This window comes from Nestor notabilis, unplaced genomic scaffold (assembly GCF_000696875.1).
Source record: "Nestor notabilis isolate BGI_N333 unplaced genomic scaffold, ASM69687v1 scaffold4100, whole genome shotgun sequence".
NCBI lineage: Eukaryota > Metazoa > Chordata > Aves > Psittaciformes > Psittacidae > Nestor > Nestor notabilis.
In genome coordinates, this window is record NW_009911423.1 from 50199 (window position 1) to 69273 (window position 19075).

At 36.8% G+C, this 19075-nt stretch overlaps 1 protein-coding gene across 1 annotated transcript in view; it reads left to right on the forward strand.

Moving 5' to 3' along the window:
* The window catches only part of FTO (fat mass and obesity associated), a gene marked incomplete at its 5' end in the record, with an annotated part of 201604 nt that overhangs the window by 32499 nt on the left and 150030 nt on the right, over positions 1-19075 (forward strand). The window lies entirely within an intron of this gene.

Here is a 19075-nt window from a genome sequence, read left to right on the forward strand (position 1 = left end):
CCCAATTTGCTCTAAATTGCCTTGGAAAAGCTTGTAGTGTAGCTGAGGATGCTGAATATGATTTGCAGTAGAGGTGTTTTTGAGTCTCTGGAGGTATGGTGCAATAAGAATATGCTCTTGAGTTCTGAGGGAAATGTGACTCAGTAACCTGCTCCAGAGTACCGTAAGCTTCTCCAGCAACCGCTGGTTTCAGACTTGGAAAATAAGTATGGAAAAGTGCAACTTTAGTGTGTGAAATCGGTTGCCACAAGGAGTCAGTGAACACGAAACTTTCGTTACAAAAGGGGAGAAATTATTAATAACTTGTTCGTGTGTTTGGGTTTTCTTCCTCCCGTCATTTTTATGTTCTTACGTGCTCACATTCTTGAGTGACCTTTGTAATTTAAAAAAAAAGTCTTTTGGTTTGTTTTTCTTTCAAATGACAACTTACTCTCTTGTAACACAGGCTTAGATGAGGTAGAGACAAGAATGTTTGATTGTTACTTTATATCCATTGTGTGTTGAGAACATGGCAAAACAGCAAACTGAGGAATTCTCAGGGGTTAGGTTTTCTGCAATTGGTGTGACATTACCATGTGTCTCTAATTAGAAACATGGTGGCGTCAGTGTATCTCCTTTCAACAGGCCTCAGGATGATATTTATCAGCAAACTGAAGGTTGGGCCAAGACAGAAGCTGCTTCTAATTTTAAAAATTGCTTTAATGTTTTATGACTTATAACATATTAATCACAATTAATTTCAGCTATTGAAGGAGACAGAAGAGAATGTTAATTAAGAATGTCTGTTTAGTTGAGTCTCTAAGTAAATTTGATGCTTACTGTATTTGAGACTCCGAGGTAGGCTGGGTTTTGGGGATTTAAGCTGCGTTTTGTCCTTTAGTGTTTCACAAAATGACAGTAGGGGGCAATGTTGAGCCGCAGTTTTAATGCAACAACAGGCACTGACTTAATAAAAATACATAGAAATGTAGCATTAACATCAAGAATTATCCCTGTTGCTTCAAGTTAGCTGTAATCTCTAAGATTCCATAACACAGGAAATCAATTGTGGGTTAACAAATTCAACAGCAATTTAACATAAAATGTGCAGTGTTTTGGTGCATGCCTAGCTTCCACAGCATTAAGTTAAATCAAAAAGGTATTTCTGAAGGTACCCAGTAGTCTACAGTCAATGTTTGGGGTTTTTTTTTCAAATTTGTAATTTTAGCTGAATGATTCTTTAACCAAAAAAAAAAAAAAAGTCAAAATGCTAAAGATAAAAATGTCTTAGAATTGCTGGACTTTTTTCAGAAGAATATTTTTGCTTAAGAGGAATTATTTCTTAGATGAAAAATACTTAAGCAATGTATTTTTCTCACTTTTGTGTGTGAACTGAACAAGTCTTGACTTACATATATATTTTTTTATATATATGTGTCTAGAGTGTTTCCAAAATAATTGCTGATTCTGTTAATTGTAATTACTCCAGTGTCACAGCAGAGAATGATACTGCAGGAAGTTTAACCCAGTGTCTTCAAACCTTTGGGCTTTATTTAATATTTTTGTACATTATAGCAAGCACACAATTTTATCATAATGTTTATTCCTGGCATTTCTTTCCCTGAGGATAGTTTTACTTAGAGCTTGCTCTTGTGATGTAAATGTTAAACCTTTCATTTGAATGACATTCTGATAAAACATCACATTTCCCACAATATTACCTCATGAATTTATGAACTATTAAATCCAAAGCAGTTTAACCAATCTTCTTGTCTTTTCCCCCCTGCCATGAAAATATGAAGGCTATTCAAATGTTTGAGGTTTTTTTTTTTTTTTTTTAAAAGTCATCCAAGATTAACACGTTATCGACTGCAACATCAGGATAAATGCTTGCTGAATTCAAAGGGAGAGTTACCATTTGAAAAAAGACTGTACAAGCTTTGCTTTCTGGGTAAAGAGAAGTCTGAAAAGCTGAAATCTCATGTGATGTGAGGAAGTCTTGCTGTAGCTGTTCTGAGATTCAGTGGAGAGACAATTTGTCTCTCAGGGTCTGATATCATGCAAACCTTGCAATCTGACATTTATTTTACCTATGAAAATGTTTTAACACCATGGCAAATCAGTGAGAACTGCAGAAATCCTACAGTCTTTTTGTGTTTGTTTTGTTTTAGGTTGATTCACATGTGCGTAAGTAAAAGGTAAATCAATTAAATGTTTTTTGCTTGCGGAATGAAAAGTAAACACATGATTATACTTCAGTACAAAATCTTTAAAGATTCTTTTAACATATCTAGTGTTCCTTTAAAAAAAATAGAATAAAATAAATGAAGACCCTAGTAGTGCTATATGGCATGAATTGTATTTCCTGCTTTGACAGTCCATTTAGCAATGTAGCAATGTATTTATATGGTGGTTGGCCTTAATAACCTTTATTGACTTTAGTGGGTAAGAGCCAAGGCTGGGATTATTAAAATGTATCAGTTTCATTGCAGTATAAAATCACAACATATATAATTATGTTAGGTAGGCTAGGCTCCATTTAATCCCACCTATTTATGCAGGAATTTGGCAAGATGAAAAAACCGTAGAACTAAAATGTAGAGAAAAATACGACTGATTTGGAGTTATATTTAAAAGCATAACCATTTGCCTACAATAAAGGGTCTACTTGAAAGAATGAAGCAGATCTTAAAGAACTAATTTTTAATGGTGTAACTGAAACACAAGTAATTGTTACACAATTTGTTTCACTTTTTGGCATCCCAAAATACAGCTAATGATAATGAAATGCAGCACACCTTTTAATTTATAAATACAGTGTAAAAGCAGAAGCCGTACATTTTCTAGGTGTAAAGAGCAAAGGGGCATTTTTTGCAAAGGAGTATCTTTCTGTACAACTTTCATCTTGATTCGTAAAACTTCTTTTAAACTATTTTTACTAGTCATGTTTTCATTGTTATTTTCAACAGCTTGCTTTTATCAGTTTATACAACTAAACTGAAATCAGAGAGCAAAGCTATTTTCTTGTAAAATTGTTTTCTTTTCTTTTCTTTTTGAAGCCTATTTCATTATTTGCTACTGTTGCTACATGTGAAGTATGTCATAGTTTCAGCTGTAAGCCACTATTGTCAGGGGCTTACCAGCCTGACAGTTAGAATTGGATCTAGGCTGAAACTTGAGCTACAAAATCTCAGCCCAGGGCCATCATTTTTTTTTTTTAATATATATTTTTTAATTTTATTTTTCTCCTCAAATTATAACAATGGTTTAAGTATGTGTTTTAATCAGAGTATTTCAGTTCTGGAATAACCATGAAAAGCTGTAAGACAAAGTATGCTTTTAGGGGGAATCCTCCTAGCTTTCGTAGACTTTGGCACTTTAAACAGCAAACCAATTACATTTAAAAAAATAAAATAAAATAGATAATGGGATCACAAACAGGCTGGTTGGTTGTTTAGCCTTTGTCAGAAAATGCAGAGCAACTAAACTGACATTTGAATTGGTTTGACCTTGTCAGACAAAATTAAAGAAATTCCGAGGTATTATTTTAATTTCTCTTTTAGTTTTCCTTTTGTGCTTAGATATCGTAGTGTCTCACTCCTTTCTTGGAGGGCCATGTGGTGATGGGCGATCATATTTGCCTAATGAGCTGTGAAATTTAGGCACAACATGGCAGCTCAAAGACCCAAATTTTAGCCATATTTCTTGTCTTTTGGAATTGTCGTTATCTATTATTCTTATCGATTATTTATTGTTGTTTAGGCCAGACCCTTTAAATAAACGTGTTTTGAGCAGGTTATATTTTATGTACACTGGGAGTCAGATCTTTCTGGAAATGTACCTTTTATCTTAAACAGCAAGAGCAATAAAATCTGATCCTGAAGTCTTTTTTTTCTTCTTCTCTCCATTTATTTTTTTTTTTTTTTTTTTTTTTTGGCAATTTATAGGCAATATAGGACAAAGCGGTACCGATTTCCTTGACCCCAGTATTTTTAGCTGTCAGAAATGGGAGAAAGGATTCAGCATTGTGTGGGGTAGAACTGCTACCGATCTTTTTTGTTTGGTTGGTTTTGGTTTTTTTTTTTAAGGTAAAGTTATATTGCACATCTTTCAGACAAAAATATTTACAATTCTGAGGGAATTCAGACTTAAGCTTCCAAAACAACGTGTGTGCTGAAAGCACAAAGGACTGTGTTTATGATTCTCTTTGAAGTGTTTTTGCAACAGGATAAGGAAAATTTTAGAAACTGTCTGATAGTGTTCAGGGTAAATACTTAAACCCCTTTAGAGAATTTCACACACAGATACTGTGCAGCAGAAAAAAGGATACTTATGTTTCCTAAAGCTGCTACAGCCTACAGCTTTGTACTTAAAGACAGAGGTGTTGAATAGAATTCTACTGAGGATACATCCAGTGACAATATCTACAGGAACATCAGAGCAAACCAGTGGATAGCACTTTCTATTTTTAACCCTTATGTGAGCTGGTTGAGATCTAAGCTGTGTTGATATGAGCTGCTATAACATTTCTGCTACAGACTGGAATTGTTAAAAGGGCAGTCTTCCACCTCATACAGTGTACTGTGAGAACTGTGCTGAAAACACTCAGGTTATAATGTAAACTGGCATAAGCCAGGAGAAGTTTAGGACAATTTGTGCCCTATGGGAGAGGGAGATGTGCTCCTGACAGCACAGACGGGAGGACCATGGGTGGCTTATGCAGCTGTGGTGCCATGTGGCTGGTGTGTGTGCTGTACCAGATGGTGCAGAGGCGATGGGCACGTTTTCCTGCGTCTGCGTTCCCTTCTGTGTGGATTTACACCTGAGTTGCAAGTTTAACATTCGTAGGTGTTCTAGTGCACCTTGGTGAGCTTCAGTTTTGGATGGCTAGAATGCTGTTGTCTTGTGCGTATTTCTAACAGGGTTTCTTTCTGTCATCCTCACTGTATTTTTGTAATACTGGCTGTGTATGATTGTGTGCTTGTAGTATATACACGCACTTACATATAAAATGGGATGAGTTATGTGTTAGCATTTAAAACACAAATATAACAAATATAACATATAACACACAATCAGCAGAAATCAAAATTGTGCATATGCATACTGTATTTGAGTTGTATAAACAGATCTCTGTGTCTGAGCTGAGCACTGTGGCTTAAACAGGATTCTCCATCACATGTAAAAGTTTTCTCACAGTGGATAGACTACTAGAGCTAATCTGTACTGTGATTGTGTGTATGTACATGCTCCTACACAGAAATACATACATATGTACACTAGGGGGTTTTAACTGTGATGATCTTCTAATTCTTTATGTTAACGTCTGAATCACTAAGTTGTATTTCGAGTAAAGGCAATAAGGGAATAAACATGGGAGGCAACTGTTTGCAGTTCTTGGCAGCAGGAACAATGTAGGAAAATAGTTTGGAGAGCTCTGGACTACATCTGGTATTACTGCAAGTCACACAGTGTGGAGCCTGGAGGGAAAAGCTCAGATTGTAGCTCCTGCTGCATCCCTGTGAATCTAGTATCCATCCTGGAAGGGTATTCTAGAACCTGGTGTTGCTGTCCTTTTATTCTTAGTGGGAGCTGTGTGACTGATTTTAGTGAAAGCAGAATTGGTGTGATGGGGCTGCTGTAGATTGTATAAAATTGTCTGCTGTTTCCACCATTTTTCCCCAGAACCTTGGGTGGACATATACTGGAATAACAAAAAACTTTTTTGTTAACTATTTGTTTATCAAAGCTTATTATTTGCTGTAGAAATAGTGAAGCAGTAGTATTGTGCTATTTTTTACTAGTGTAATAATTATTTGCAAAGCCTTTTATGTTCTTAGAAATCCATTTCCTAGTAGAAAAACTGAATAAAAGACCATATTTTAATGCTGAGAATAACATTTTTTGAGAAGAAATTCTTCTGGTTTTGCAATTTTTGTATCTGTACGTTATATAAGACTTCATCAGTTATTAACTATAGTTTAACTGACTTCTGATTCTCATTTATGCAGTCATAGCAGTGATCAGATATAGAACTTATGGATTTGTATGTTCGTATAATGCATGTTTATGGGCATGCTACATAGATACAAAAAAAATTGGTGTTAAAACTGTGAATTACAGTGGTTTGGCAGGAATAATTTTTACTGTAATTGCTATACACTAGGGGAAGCTGTGATTTAGAATGAAAGTGAAAGCAAATGGCAGTATGACTAAAATGTCACCATTTACATTGCTGTAATTATTTTTTTTAGACTACTAGTATTGCTAAACATGGTTTTGTTGCTATTGTATTTTAGTAGCTATGTAACCACTATAAAATAGAATACAGCTGTTTCACTTTGCAAATAGCTTTTGTGAGCAAAGAAGGTGACATCTTCTGAAGAGCTGCCATTGCTGTGTAGATACCTTTTCTTTCCTATCAGATCATTAGTCCTTCTAATTCCTAACAAGTTATGGTTGAATAGTGTCTTTGCAATGTATTTTTTTAACAGTTACTTCATCTTTGATCAAAATTACAGCTTTCCTTTTATATATAAAGAAATAAAACTTGGCTTCAGTACTTGCCATGGAAAGCATTATGGTCTGATGGATTAGGTGCTAATTCTTTCACTGACCCTCTGTTTAACTTGTGCAAGTACCTTAAGCGTGGTTTTCAAAATCAGTGTGGAAATCAAAATATTGAGGTCTTACTTTGTATTTAGACTGCAGATTATTTTTAATGTTAAATTCCTTATCAATAAAATGAAGCTTTTATTTTTACTGTAACTGAAAAGAGTTACTTATCGGCTGTGTTCTAGGAACAGAACATGCTGCAGTTGAAAGTACCCAACAAATTTCTGCCTCCCCCCTACCATTATTGGAAATTGTAGAATTTGCTCCACATCTAAGATTTATTTATTTATTTCAGACGTGCAAGTTCTATCCATTTAATTACAACTGAAGTACCTCACTGTGTTTTGGCTGACTCTTATTATCCTCTTGCAGTTCCCAGTTCTAGCTCTCGGGAGCTTTGGAGTATATCTTCTTTACACTTTTCAGTTCTTAGTATACATGCTTCTGCTTAATAATCCTGAAGCTGTAGATGTAATACAATGTTTACTGCTCTGCAGTAGGAAGATAATTAGTGGCTTTACTCGGCTGTTGCTAGTTAACATCAGGTTTTGGCAGTTCTCCTTGGCCTGCTAGTGATTCTGAACTCTATACAATTCTCACAGCAGAGGCTCTAGTATGAAGTTGAAGTGTAGCAAATCTTCTAAATTATTCCTGCGAAATAGCGTGATTGCTTATTACAATCAGACTAATGACATCTCTTTTCATAGGACTTATTTTGAATTTCTGAAATATAGTAGAATGATTAAGGGAATGGTGAGAATAGGCCAGATACTTGCACATGAATATGAGTGGCATCCATGGAGCTATGCTCGAGGTGAATCTGACTTCATGCTTAGTATGCACTATTCTGCAAAGTGTGCTTTTAATAGCTGGAAATGGTGTGTCAGTTCATGTTGTCTAGCTGCCTAGGGATCAATATAATTGTGTAATTAACTGAAGTGATTATTTTATTTTTATGTGTGTGTGTGTATATGTATGCGTATAAACACTGCTAATAATTTTATTTTAGCTCAATCTTCAAGATGTGTGCTACATACTAATGGATTAAAGCTTTATCAGCTAGCTAGAAGGTCAATCGTTTTGTCAATGTTGTGGTGGGACTCAGCTTGGATAAATGAATTATAAGACTTTGCTTGTAGTTCAGACACATGGCAGAGTATGTTTGCTCATTGTCATCCTTTGCTGATTGCTCTCGTATTCTGTCCAATGTCAAGCTTCCATTTCATGAAATAGGAAATTTCATGCTGAAATAATTTGCAGTAGTTGGACCACAGAATTCACTCCTTTGCTCAAAACTAACTTTGCTTATGGAAAATTTGGACAGAAATTATTTAAGGATTATCCTGTACAAACTAATTTATGCTGATACTGTGTAGCACCACAGTACACAGAGGTTGCTCTTCCCAGAAAGCCTCAAGGTGATAGAGTATCTGAAAATCTTTCAGCAGCTCAGCTTTATATTGCTGTCTTGTCTTACAGGGAAAAGGAAAAAGCACATGTACAATGGTAATACATCTATCCCTAAGGAAGCAGGGATGAAGTAACATGAAATTAATTCTATATTGCGTTTATGTAGATGCTCAACACAAGTCCTGTCTTGTACAAGGCCTGGAATGTTGTGATGCTTTAAAAAGGATTTAAAATATACATAATTAGATTTATTAATATTTCTCACTTTTAAAAGTCTTCTCCTGTATGTGGTATTTTCATTAATGCAACCTTACAGTGACTGACTTACTTTGTCTCTCAGAGGAACAACAGAAGAGAGAGCTTACCATGCTATTACAGTTCTACTGTCAAGGCTTTTCAGATCATTATTCTCATATATATACTGATCTTTTGATGGCTTTCATGTGGGACATACTTGATACACGTGTTTAAAAACATATACCTTTGTGGGTCAATTCCGTTTGTGGTCATTATGCTAAAGGAATTGTGATTTTACAGTATCAGAACTTATGAATCTACTGGGGAGGTGAAAAGCTAGGTAAGACAGCAGAGGAATCAGTCTTGAAAAACTCATTAAATTTGCAGAAATCTTGAGCAAAACAAAAAAAATCCCACTGGTTTATTTAAGAAGTCCAGTTAAAAAGCAGGATACAGGACTGTTTTCTCAACTTTCTTCTTTGCTTTTCATCTCCTACGTTTTCTCTTTGAATGTAAAATACCGTAATTGAATCACAGCATTAGCTGGCTTTTCCCAACAAAACAGCAGATTTAGGCTCTTAGCTGTTAGTTTCAAAAGTAAGAGAGAGAGAGCGCGTGTGAGAGAGAGCGAAGACAAAAATTGAGCACATAAATGTATAATCCCAAAGGAATAAACTGACTTCTACTAGACAAGCTGAAAGCTGATTAAAATATTTTTCATCCTTTGGGTATGCAACAGCTTTTGATGATGGAGAGTGTATTAATATTCAGCTTAGCTGCTTGTCGACACTTCAGACAGGTCCCAGGAAAGACTCTGATACTGACCAGGTTTTCTCACTCTGCCAGAAATCCTTATGAGACAGAGAGCAGCACCCTTGTACTGGCAAAAGCCAAGATAAGAATAATGCTCTTGAGCTATGTCTTTATTTTAGAAATTGCTTTTAGACATTTTGAAAGGATTGAAAATTTTAAAGAATTCTTTTAATGCTGTAAACTCATTTAGATACAAAGGACAAAGATTAATCCTCATTGTTTTAAAAGAATGCTGCTATAATCTCTTTGGTTTTAAATTAGTTTGTCCGAGTTGTTTGTAAACATACAAAAATCCCAGTAATAATATCAGTGGATGAGATCTTTGGAGAGAGTGTTCCTATTGCACTTATTTTCTAACAGTCAGATCTGAGGTGTTGGGAAAATGTTCTCTTAACTTCATCTTTTTCCTTGTAATGTAATACCTACCTTCCAGACAAGAATGAGATGTAAACAGCTGCTTTATCAGCTGATACCTCTTCTGTTCTTTTGTTGGTGTGCTGACATATGGGGTGTTTGCTTTTTCCCCTTCCGCAGTGACTAAATATATACAGTATCTCTGGAAAACATGTCATATGCTGTGTGAGGAGCCTATAGGATGGCTCCAGGGCTAAATACTTCCTGTAATAGGTGAAAGAGCATGGCTTAATCAGCTTAGTTAACGTAATTAAGCTGTGCTTTTTCTTGTGGTAGCGCCTTAAAATGTATTTCATTTAGAAAATGTAAATTATAGTTACGGAATGACACAAGTTTGCTGAAATCCTGTGGACTTTTATAGTGGACTTGAAAAAGGTGAAATTTGCTAGGTACTCTGCAATGGAAGTGGTGAATTGAAGGGGTGTGTGTTTTTAATGAAGATTTAAAGGAGAAATTCTAATGCAGTTTAGATAGTTGTAAAGGCTTCTCAAACTGAGAAAGCGTACTTCCTTCCCCCCATCTAATGTTGACATTTTTATACATGGGAAGACCTGTCCATATCCATCCCAACCTCACCTTGCCTGCTTGTAGGTGTGTCACCAGATTCTGTGACACTACCTTCTTTTATCATTCTTTGGAAGAAGGTAAACTAGTGTGGTGTGATTGTGAGCATGTAGATCTTCTCTCCTCTGATCCTTGAGACTCAGCAGAAAATATAATAAGAAATAAAAGGAAGTTGAACTGATTTGTTCTTCATTTAGGTGAGTTGTTTTTTATGTTCTTGAGGTACTCCACATTAAAGAAAAGCTCTGATTTTCCTCTTAGGGAAATGTTGATCTCATGGAACCTTCCTGCCTGGAAGGTTAGAGGAGAAGATGGGTTTAGCAAAGCACAGGCATCGATGGAAACAATTCAGTGCTGAGTTCTATGTCCCATCTTATTTGGTTCATCCAGTATATTAATGTTTACTTATTTATTTACCTGTACAGTTTTTTTGAAAGAGTAAGGTGTGGGGTGGAAAAGGCAAGCAGAGCAGAATGGTGCAGTTGGCCAAGGAGAGAGTGGTAGTGGATGCCAGTAGCCAGTGAAAACATGGGAAAGACCGGCTGAGAGTCGGTATGTTGACTGAAGGACAGGACCAAATGCAACGTGAGTGGGGACTCCTGGGACAGGAGTTTAAGTGCTGTAGTGATTGGAAAACTTGAATCTGGATATGTAGGTGGAATGGACCTTTGGGTACAGTGGGAATAGAAGACAAGCTTGGCAGGAAAAACTTTGGAGATTGAGAGAGTAGGAAGACAGCAAAACCCCTGGGGCAAAAAGGCAAGGTGTGGCTGGAGAGAAGATAGGATAGCGGGAGCTTTGCAATGGAGGCAGTGGTTATGGAGAAGATGGCAGAAGATAAAGTAGCTGTGTGTCTCCTTCAGAGCAGAATGTTGTGGGTATTGATGTCTTTGTTGTCTGTCTGTTTGGGTTTTTTTATCCCTATAAAAAAAATTTGTGTTTTAATGGAAATGTCTTCATTTGTGTCTTTGTGCAGTAATAATACTACATTAAAATGCTACTAGGTTATAGTAGAGAAACGAATAAGGGAGTCCTTGTTTAAGCAAAAAATAATTACATCAGCTGGAAAAAGATAGGTAAAGTATGTAAAAAAATATTAGCACTTAATGCAACAAATACATAAAATTAGCCAGGGAAAAAAATTGGAGATTATATATGCATAAATTGTTAACAATTCACATAGTTTTTAAGATGTGTGAATTATTTGTGTGTTTATGTACTTAAACGTGGGTGCACGTGTGTATAGTATGTGCACAAGCATACGCATAGAGGGAGAGAGGTTTATATGTTTAAGTACTGAGCTGTTCTCCGTTATGCTTGAAGATCAAATATGTTAGTTTCTCATCTTAGTACTTCCTACTGCTTGGGCATAATTCTATGGTAGACTTTAGTGTTTCTTGATTATATGGGGTGTTATAATTTCCTGATGACTGGTTATGTTATTTATAATGCAGAGGGTGTTAATCCTTTGGTGATTAACACTCCATTTGAATTACCAGAGGTCAAAGGTACATTTTTTATTTGGGTTAGGGTGTTGTGGTTTTTTTGGTTTTGTGTTTTTTTGTTTGGTTTGGGTTTTTTTTGTTTGTTTGCTTGGTTTGGTTTTTACAAAAGTTTTTGTGTTCTCTGCTTTATCTGAAAATTACTTTGAGGTAATTCGGGATGGAGGGAGGAGGGGAGCATCCTTCTTCCTTAGGGGCCCAAGTCTGTTGAAGCTGTAGTCATTAAAGCGTAAATTCTCTTTGCAATGAGTATGTCCTCCAGAAATTCTCTATTTAAAATAGTGAAATCTCTTAACAGAAAGAATCATAGTCAAAAGCCCTTGGAAGAAGGCATTCCCTGCTTAGCTTGAATAAAAGTAGGTACCTGTGTCTCATCCTAAGGCATTTTGACAAGATTTATTAAAGAAAATATTATATGTGTATGTATGTTTATGTATATATATATCTCTAAATGTGTGTATGTATACATATACACACAGCTTATGATGTAAAAATATATATATATGCCTGTTACTTCAGGTGATTTGGAGGTACTGTAGAGATTCTTGTCCAGCTACCAGACGTCTCCCAGTTACTTGTTTTCGGAATTGAGGAGCCATATTAAAAGCCTTCAATTCTTTCAAAGGCTGTGGCTTCACGGAGGTTACCCTTACCCTAATACCTTAAGCCCTTCTTTATCTAAATACCATGGTCTTTTTTTGTGTTCTGCTGAGCTGTGTTCCTTCCAGGGATGGAGCTGGGCAGAGGGAAGCAGTGAAGGTTCTTTACCATTTTGTTTTCTTTTTTCCACAGTCCTGGGATTGTGTTCATACATGTCCAAGAAAATTCAGTGATGTGTCCAGGTTTTGAGTTGCTGTGTCCGAACACAAAGACTCTGCAGTGCCCTGCAGCAGTTGTCAGGTTTTACCGAAGTATGCTGTGACACTGGCTTTGCTCCTCTCTGTAAAAACAACCATAGCACATTCCTTGACTACAAATGCTGAGGCGGATGTTTGGTCTGGAGGTTTCTTCATCCTGTAGACATTACACCTGCTGCAAATCTGGAGAAGTATGGGGATGGAGGAAGACCTGCAGGAGTTCCCTCACTGACATTTTTCCACTCTAAAACCTTTCTGGTAGTATTTGAAATTGTGGAAGCTAGTCACAAGAGAATTGTGTTGACAGAGGGTAGTTCTCCTCTGTTTAGGACTTGTGTATTGCATATAAATATAGAAGGTGGTCAAAGAGCAAGGAAGGAACCATTAATGTTAGGAAGCCAAAAATGAGAGAAGAGCAGCTCATGTGTTTGGGTCAGTATTTCAAGCTTCAGACTGTAATGTTCTCAGCTCAAATGATGGTAATTATGGAGACAATTCCAGTAGTTCTGCAATTTCCAGTAGAGACATAACTGACCTTGACTTGGTGTTACAGGAACATGCAGCATCAGACCAGGCTGATCAAGTGTTAACAGTGTATATTCTGCAGAGCTGGAAGAGGAGTTCCCTGGTACATGAAAGCTCTGGTTTAACTCAGTTACCAGCTATGGGCTTAATGCCTGAACTGCTGGATGAAGTAGTTTGGAAAATGGAAATATAATAATTTAAATTTAATCTGTGTACCAAATTTGTGGGTGTTTTAATGGTGCTTTTCAGCAGCTAGGATGACTTCCACTTTAAGTGGAAGCACACAGGCATGGTTCTCCTGTCCAGCTACTCATTTGATGAGTTTGTTCTCTCTGTTGTGTGCTAGCTTGCTCTCTGCTTTTCTCTCTGGTGCTTTGCTCAGAGCTCTGTGAGGTGTTAAGATCAGTGCTGGTTTGCTTTTGTCATAATCTTTCATGTTTGCTGTGACAGATAGGTGAAAAAGTAGTATTTGTTCTGCTCCAGCATTCAAGGAATCCAGCTCAGACACTGAGGACAATTAGTCTTATGATAAAAAGCAGACATGCTAAAATTTTAGGGAAGCTTTTTCACCTGTACACTCTCCAGGGGGAACTCTACATATAACACTGGCTTCCTACGTCACTTTTCTGTTTAAGATTATTTAGCTGCTGTGTGCCACTCAATTGCTGGCCTGTGGTTGCCTTTATTTCTCTTGTAGAAATACTGAGTGCTACACTGGCTTCATTTCTTTCTAGTTTTTTTTAATTCCTTCAGTGTTTCACTTATATTTGAATAGTTTCATTTATGCTTAGAAATGTTTTTTCTGCTTTTGCAGAGAGATTGGAAGTAGTCTGGCACCACAAAGTGTGTGGAAAGCATAAGATCTTGAGGGAGAGCTCAGTAGGAGGCAGAATTAAAGGCCAAGGTGGTTTCGTGAGCAGAGCGGAGAAAGAAACTGGGAGGAAATCAGCTGCAGGAAAGAGGGAGGAGCAGGGAAGGGAAGTGGTTGTAAGAAGGAAGGTAGTATAACGAAGTGAGAGAAGAGTTTAAAAATAGAGAGAAATGGAAATAAAGATACCGGAAGTATAAAAAATCTTGGAAGTGCAAGAGATAATATAACAGGAAATAGGATAGTGATAATTTAGAAAGTGTCTGATACTTATTGAACTTCATTGTAGCCAGCATAATGAAGTTAATTGGAAAGTTGATGCCTTATCTTTCAAAATTACTTTTCCTTTATTTCCTGTTGTTCCTTGAAGTTGGAAATACCACAGTAAGTGATAGAGCAGGAAGGAGAAACTAAGCAGATACTTGCTTTCGTGGATCAAAAGAACCGCAAGGTATTAATACAAAGATCTGATTTCTCATCTGTTTAACTTGTTTCCTGCAGGATTTTATAGGGTCTTGCTCCGCGAAAATTAAATATGTAACTATTAACAAATAATGCAACTAGTTAAAAATGTGACTTTTGTGTGAATGTATTATTTCACGATTCGTGTCAAAAATAGGAGTTTTTTAGCCTGAATCAACTTTCTTGAAGGAGATTTTGTATTATGGCCTTACTGTAACAGAGCATTCAGCCTGAAAGTCTGCGGACAGAACATTTGCAATAGTGTGTACATGTGAAATTTTAAGTGATGAACTGCCTGATAAAAATCAGAACTTATTTTTTACTAAAAGTTGCAACTAGTTTTGTGTAACTCCATGTTTACTACTACATGGGAGGTTGGGGGTGTGTGGAATAAGTGGGGAGGGAGAGGAATTAGAAGGTAGCAGGAAAAGACTGAAAGAACATACAAGTGAAGTTGTAATTTAAACTTGTATAAATATCAACACTTCAGATGTAAATAGTAAGATCCAACTTAGTAACTAAGATTTGCTTCAGGAAAGACAGAGCAAGTTGTTTGCTGATTTGGCTGGAATAACTAAAACAATGTACTTGACAGTTTTTATATTGAAGATTATGTTGTGTGCAACTACATATTATAATTTTGCTAGTCCTGTTTCAAAGTCTGCTGAAATCTGCATGAGTTCTTTTTACATCATCTGTCACAAACAACTGTGGTTGAACCATAAATATTTCCAGAACTGCTGTAATTATTTTTCCAAAACAACCATTTGAAAAGTTTGCATGGCGGACTAAAGTAAATAACATGACCCACTAGGGCTGTGAATCTGGTACTTGTGATGCTCCTTTTTTGGTAACTTTCCGAAAGCAGAATTTATACAATTAAAATTGTTACTGGAGAGCCAAAGTATGCTACTAGTATGCTAATTGAATAATGTTAGAGTTGTATATTAGAAATATTATTTATATCCTGTTTTTGTTTTACTGTCATATCTCCTTTTGTCCTACATTTGTGCCAACCCTGCCCATAAGCATGTATGAACCATCTCAACTTTTGCTGTTTCAAGAACTAATTGGCATTTTTCAAATCGTTATTAATCAAAAAGCATTTTACTGCTTATTTGCGCAGTATGACTTCTAAATCTAAGACACCACTGGGGTCAGAAGATAGTAGGTAGCCTATACAGTGTTTGAACTGGTGCTCCAGTTCCTGGTTTCCTGAGGATAAATGTGATTGCTCCAATATAAATGTTTTAGATCACAGTGACAGCTGTGGAAATTAAACATAGCCAGCAAAATCTATTTTCTGTCTAGCTAAGTAAAGGAGAGGACAGATGAAAAAATTCCCTGGGCGAATGAATTCTTATGAACAGTGATGAATCTTTTCCTTCTGCTATATTAATTTTATTGTATTCTCAAAAAAAAAAAAAAAAAAAAAAAAGAAGGGGGGCTGGGAGGAGAGGGTAGACCAGCTTGGGTTTCTTTATATGTTCTTGCTATTTAAGTTTATCATTTAAAGGTGAAAAATTCAGAATAGATAGTATTATGGAACACATTGCGAACACTTCTCTAAACACAGGGAAAATGTACCCCTTAGGATAGTTTCCAGACAGTTGCAATGGTTTGTGTATGGAATAGGCTTTAAAATTCCATGAAAATCTGGGACTGGGGGAGAGAAGAAGGATTTTCAGTTTCCCACAAAATTTCTTTCTCCTAATTTGTTATGAAGAGTGTTCTCTTTACAGAGGTTTCGACATTACCTTATCCTACTCTAAAATTTCTTAAAATGAGAATTCTCTCTTTTAAACGTAAGTTTAAACATCCATGTCAGAGGCTATTTTAATGCAGAAAATGGCAGAATTTTCTCATATAGACCACGTAGCTGCTTTGCACTGAGAAAGAACGAGCAGAGAGAAGCTACCCGGCCAAAAGGTAAACCTTCGAGTCACGTTCATCACAATTTTGTTTTTTTCCTGAGGTACGTTCCTGGCTGCTGCAGTTCTGGGGGATTCATTTTTCCATTCTAGTGTCTCCTCAGGCTCTACCTGCTTCTCCACCAAACCCTCTCACTCTTGACAACTGGTTTGAGGGTGCTATTTGTGCTCATCAGAGAAGACTAAGCAACTCTGCCTTTTCAGGTGGTTCCTTCCGTCAGGGCTCGGAGTGCTTGAGTGTGCTGTCGTTAATAAGTTTGCACTACTCCTCTCTGGGACAATTCTTTCTTGTTTCCATGGCAACTTCTTAAGTAGCTCCATCTAGTAAAGTAAGGTTTGTAGCAACTCGCTATTAGAAGTCATTTGATAGTCTTCGTCGGGAACTATACCACTCACTGGGTGTTTCTGTTTGTTCTGAAGAGTCCATATGAGCTCTGGAGTGTTCAGTTGTTGCATCTATTGTGATTTTCATCCTCACCCCATCCTCTGCCCCCCCAAGGTGGGTGAATTGATGTAGGTTGTAGCTCAGAAAGAAGGCTATGGAATTATTTACATGTTTAAAAAAAGTCTGTATATTGTAATGTTTAAAATGTATAGACTTTTTTTGTGGAGGGGAAAAAGCTCTCTTAAAAAAGTTTATTGCAAAGTAAATGGTTAAAAAGGAGCTGCAGTTACTTGAAAGAGACAAATATACATTCATTATTTCCTGAGTATGTTGTTTTTATGGGAAAGCAAAGGAAGCAATGGCTGGGTGTCATTAAGGAGTAGCTAGTGGAAAGCGGTGAAATGAGCAATGAGACTTGTAAAGTGTCATGAAAACTGAAACACCAGGGTACAAAGTACCGCTTATCCTCACAGATATGGATACCATATGGCAACATGAAGGGAAATGGAGAGTAGGAGACAAGAATCCTATTATTCCTCACACTTTCATTTGCTTGCTATTTGCTTTTGGCAAATGACTCAAGAAGTTGTGTCTGAACCTTCTTCTGGCACAGTATTTATTGACAAGACACCTGTCTTCCCTGTCAGGCTCCTTGAAGTTTCTTTGGTGTCATTCCAGTTTTGGCACTTTTGATTATAATTTTATTGGTTTTTTTCTACTAGTTCTAGAATATTTTTTTCTTGACTGTTCCTAGGTTGAAATCCATATTCATTTTCTGGTACTATAACCCTTTCTTCTCTTACAGCATTTCTCTTACTTTTTTCAAGAAAGACAGTCTGCTGTGATTCTGTTATTGCTGTCCCTGAAACGTCTGCCTCCTCTTTTTATCTGCAAGTTACCATCTCTGGACAACATTCCACATCTCTCTTTTATGTATCTCTGGAGTCAAATGGACAGATTGAGTGTACTTTAATACCAGACGTTGAAAGGATTTGGGTTCTGGAAGACAGCTATGTGGTCCCTGTGCCTTTGAAATGATACATAGGAGGAGAGCCCTTATCAGCTCTATAGGGGCTGCTATAGCTGTGAAAAGACTTTCATCGCCTCCTCAGCTGCTTTATTCTTCCCACCTTCTCAACTGCACACCTATCTCCTGCCAGAGTTTTCTTCACTTATAACTGGCTTATGTTAGCTTCATATTTGTATGAAATTAACAGATCTTCTTAAAAAATTGTTGAACTTAGTCTACCAATGTTCAATAGTTAGTTAGCTTCACTGTGACAGTTAGGATGTCAATTCTAGTATCTTTCACTTTTGCTTTTCTGAATTCAGTGTTTGTGAAACTATACTTGAAAATTTCCTCCTCTGGTGATGTCCCCCAAAGTTACTGGTTGGTTGTGAGACCAAAGCAAGTATCTTGTACAAACGCAAAAATTGAGGGAGCATGCATACCTGCTCTCTTTCATTGTTCTTACATTGAAACTTTCAGCTGTTTTGCCTCACACTATCAAAGGGGACCATTAGTGTGTTTAGTTTTGTCCTCACCTAAGGTTGTGGAAATGAGCACCTGTGTTACAGCAGGATAATGTAATTTTAAGGGCAGGTTCTTCTGTCATAGCAATGGGTGCTGTATCAAGAGAGAAGAAGAAAAGCTGCTCAGCAAGATTGTATGGGAGGGCAGGAAAATCATGCAGAATTTAACAGAAGGTATTATAAAGGGAGCCCCAATGCATAAGTGTTACACTTCCTGTGTTGTAATTCTGCAAATTAGTGCTTTGCATGTTTTATCAGGCTGTTGTGGGCATGTAGTGGTGAAATTACAGATAATGAATTACTACTCTTCTGACTGAAGCTATATAACCTTCTCCTAATTTTAGCACCACTAAGAAATGCAACTTAGTGGTTCTCTATGCTGTGGAGTTTAGTGCAAATGTTTGAACTTTACTGTGGTCTAGGAAAGCTGGCATTTTAAGAAGTGTTTCAGAGTTAACAAAGATCACCATTACACCACTGTAATGATTTTGCAGTGCTTTGCTCAGTGGAACAGTAGCCTATGTGTGGGAAAAAAATGACCAAAGGACGACGTAAGTCCTGTTCAGTGAAGAGGTGCTCAGTATGACACAGATTAAGGGTCAGAATCAACCCAATATAGTCTCAATTTCAGAAACAGGGGAAAAAGCTGAAACATGAAGCTATTCCCACCGGAAGTGTTGTAAATCTTACAACCTATATAAGCTTTCCTCTTCGACATAACATCAAAGGCGTAAAATTTGGGAGATTAAAATATGTTTTTAATCTTGGTTAGATGAGCAAAACTTTCACTGTAATATTTATTATGAGAGGCTCTACTTGTGTTGCCTCTTCCCTTTGTTCTGTTTATATATGACTTCCTTTCTCCAAAAAACTAGGAAGTATCGCTTTCACAAAGCAGAAGGATATTGCAATGGTTTGTTCATTTAAGCTGAATCGTAGGCCCACGTGGCAGGCACAAACTTTTCTTTTATTGTCCTGGG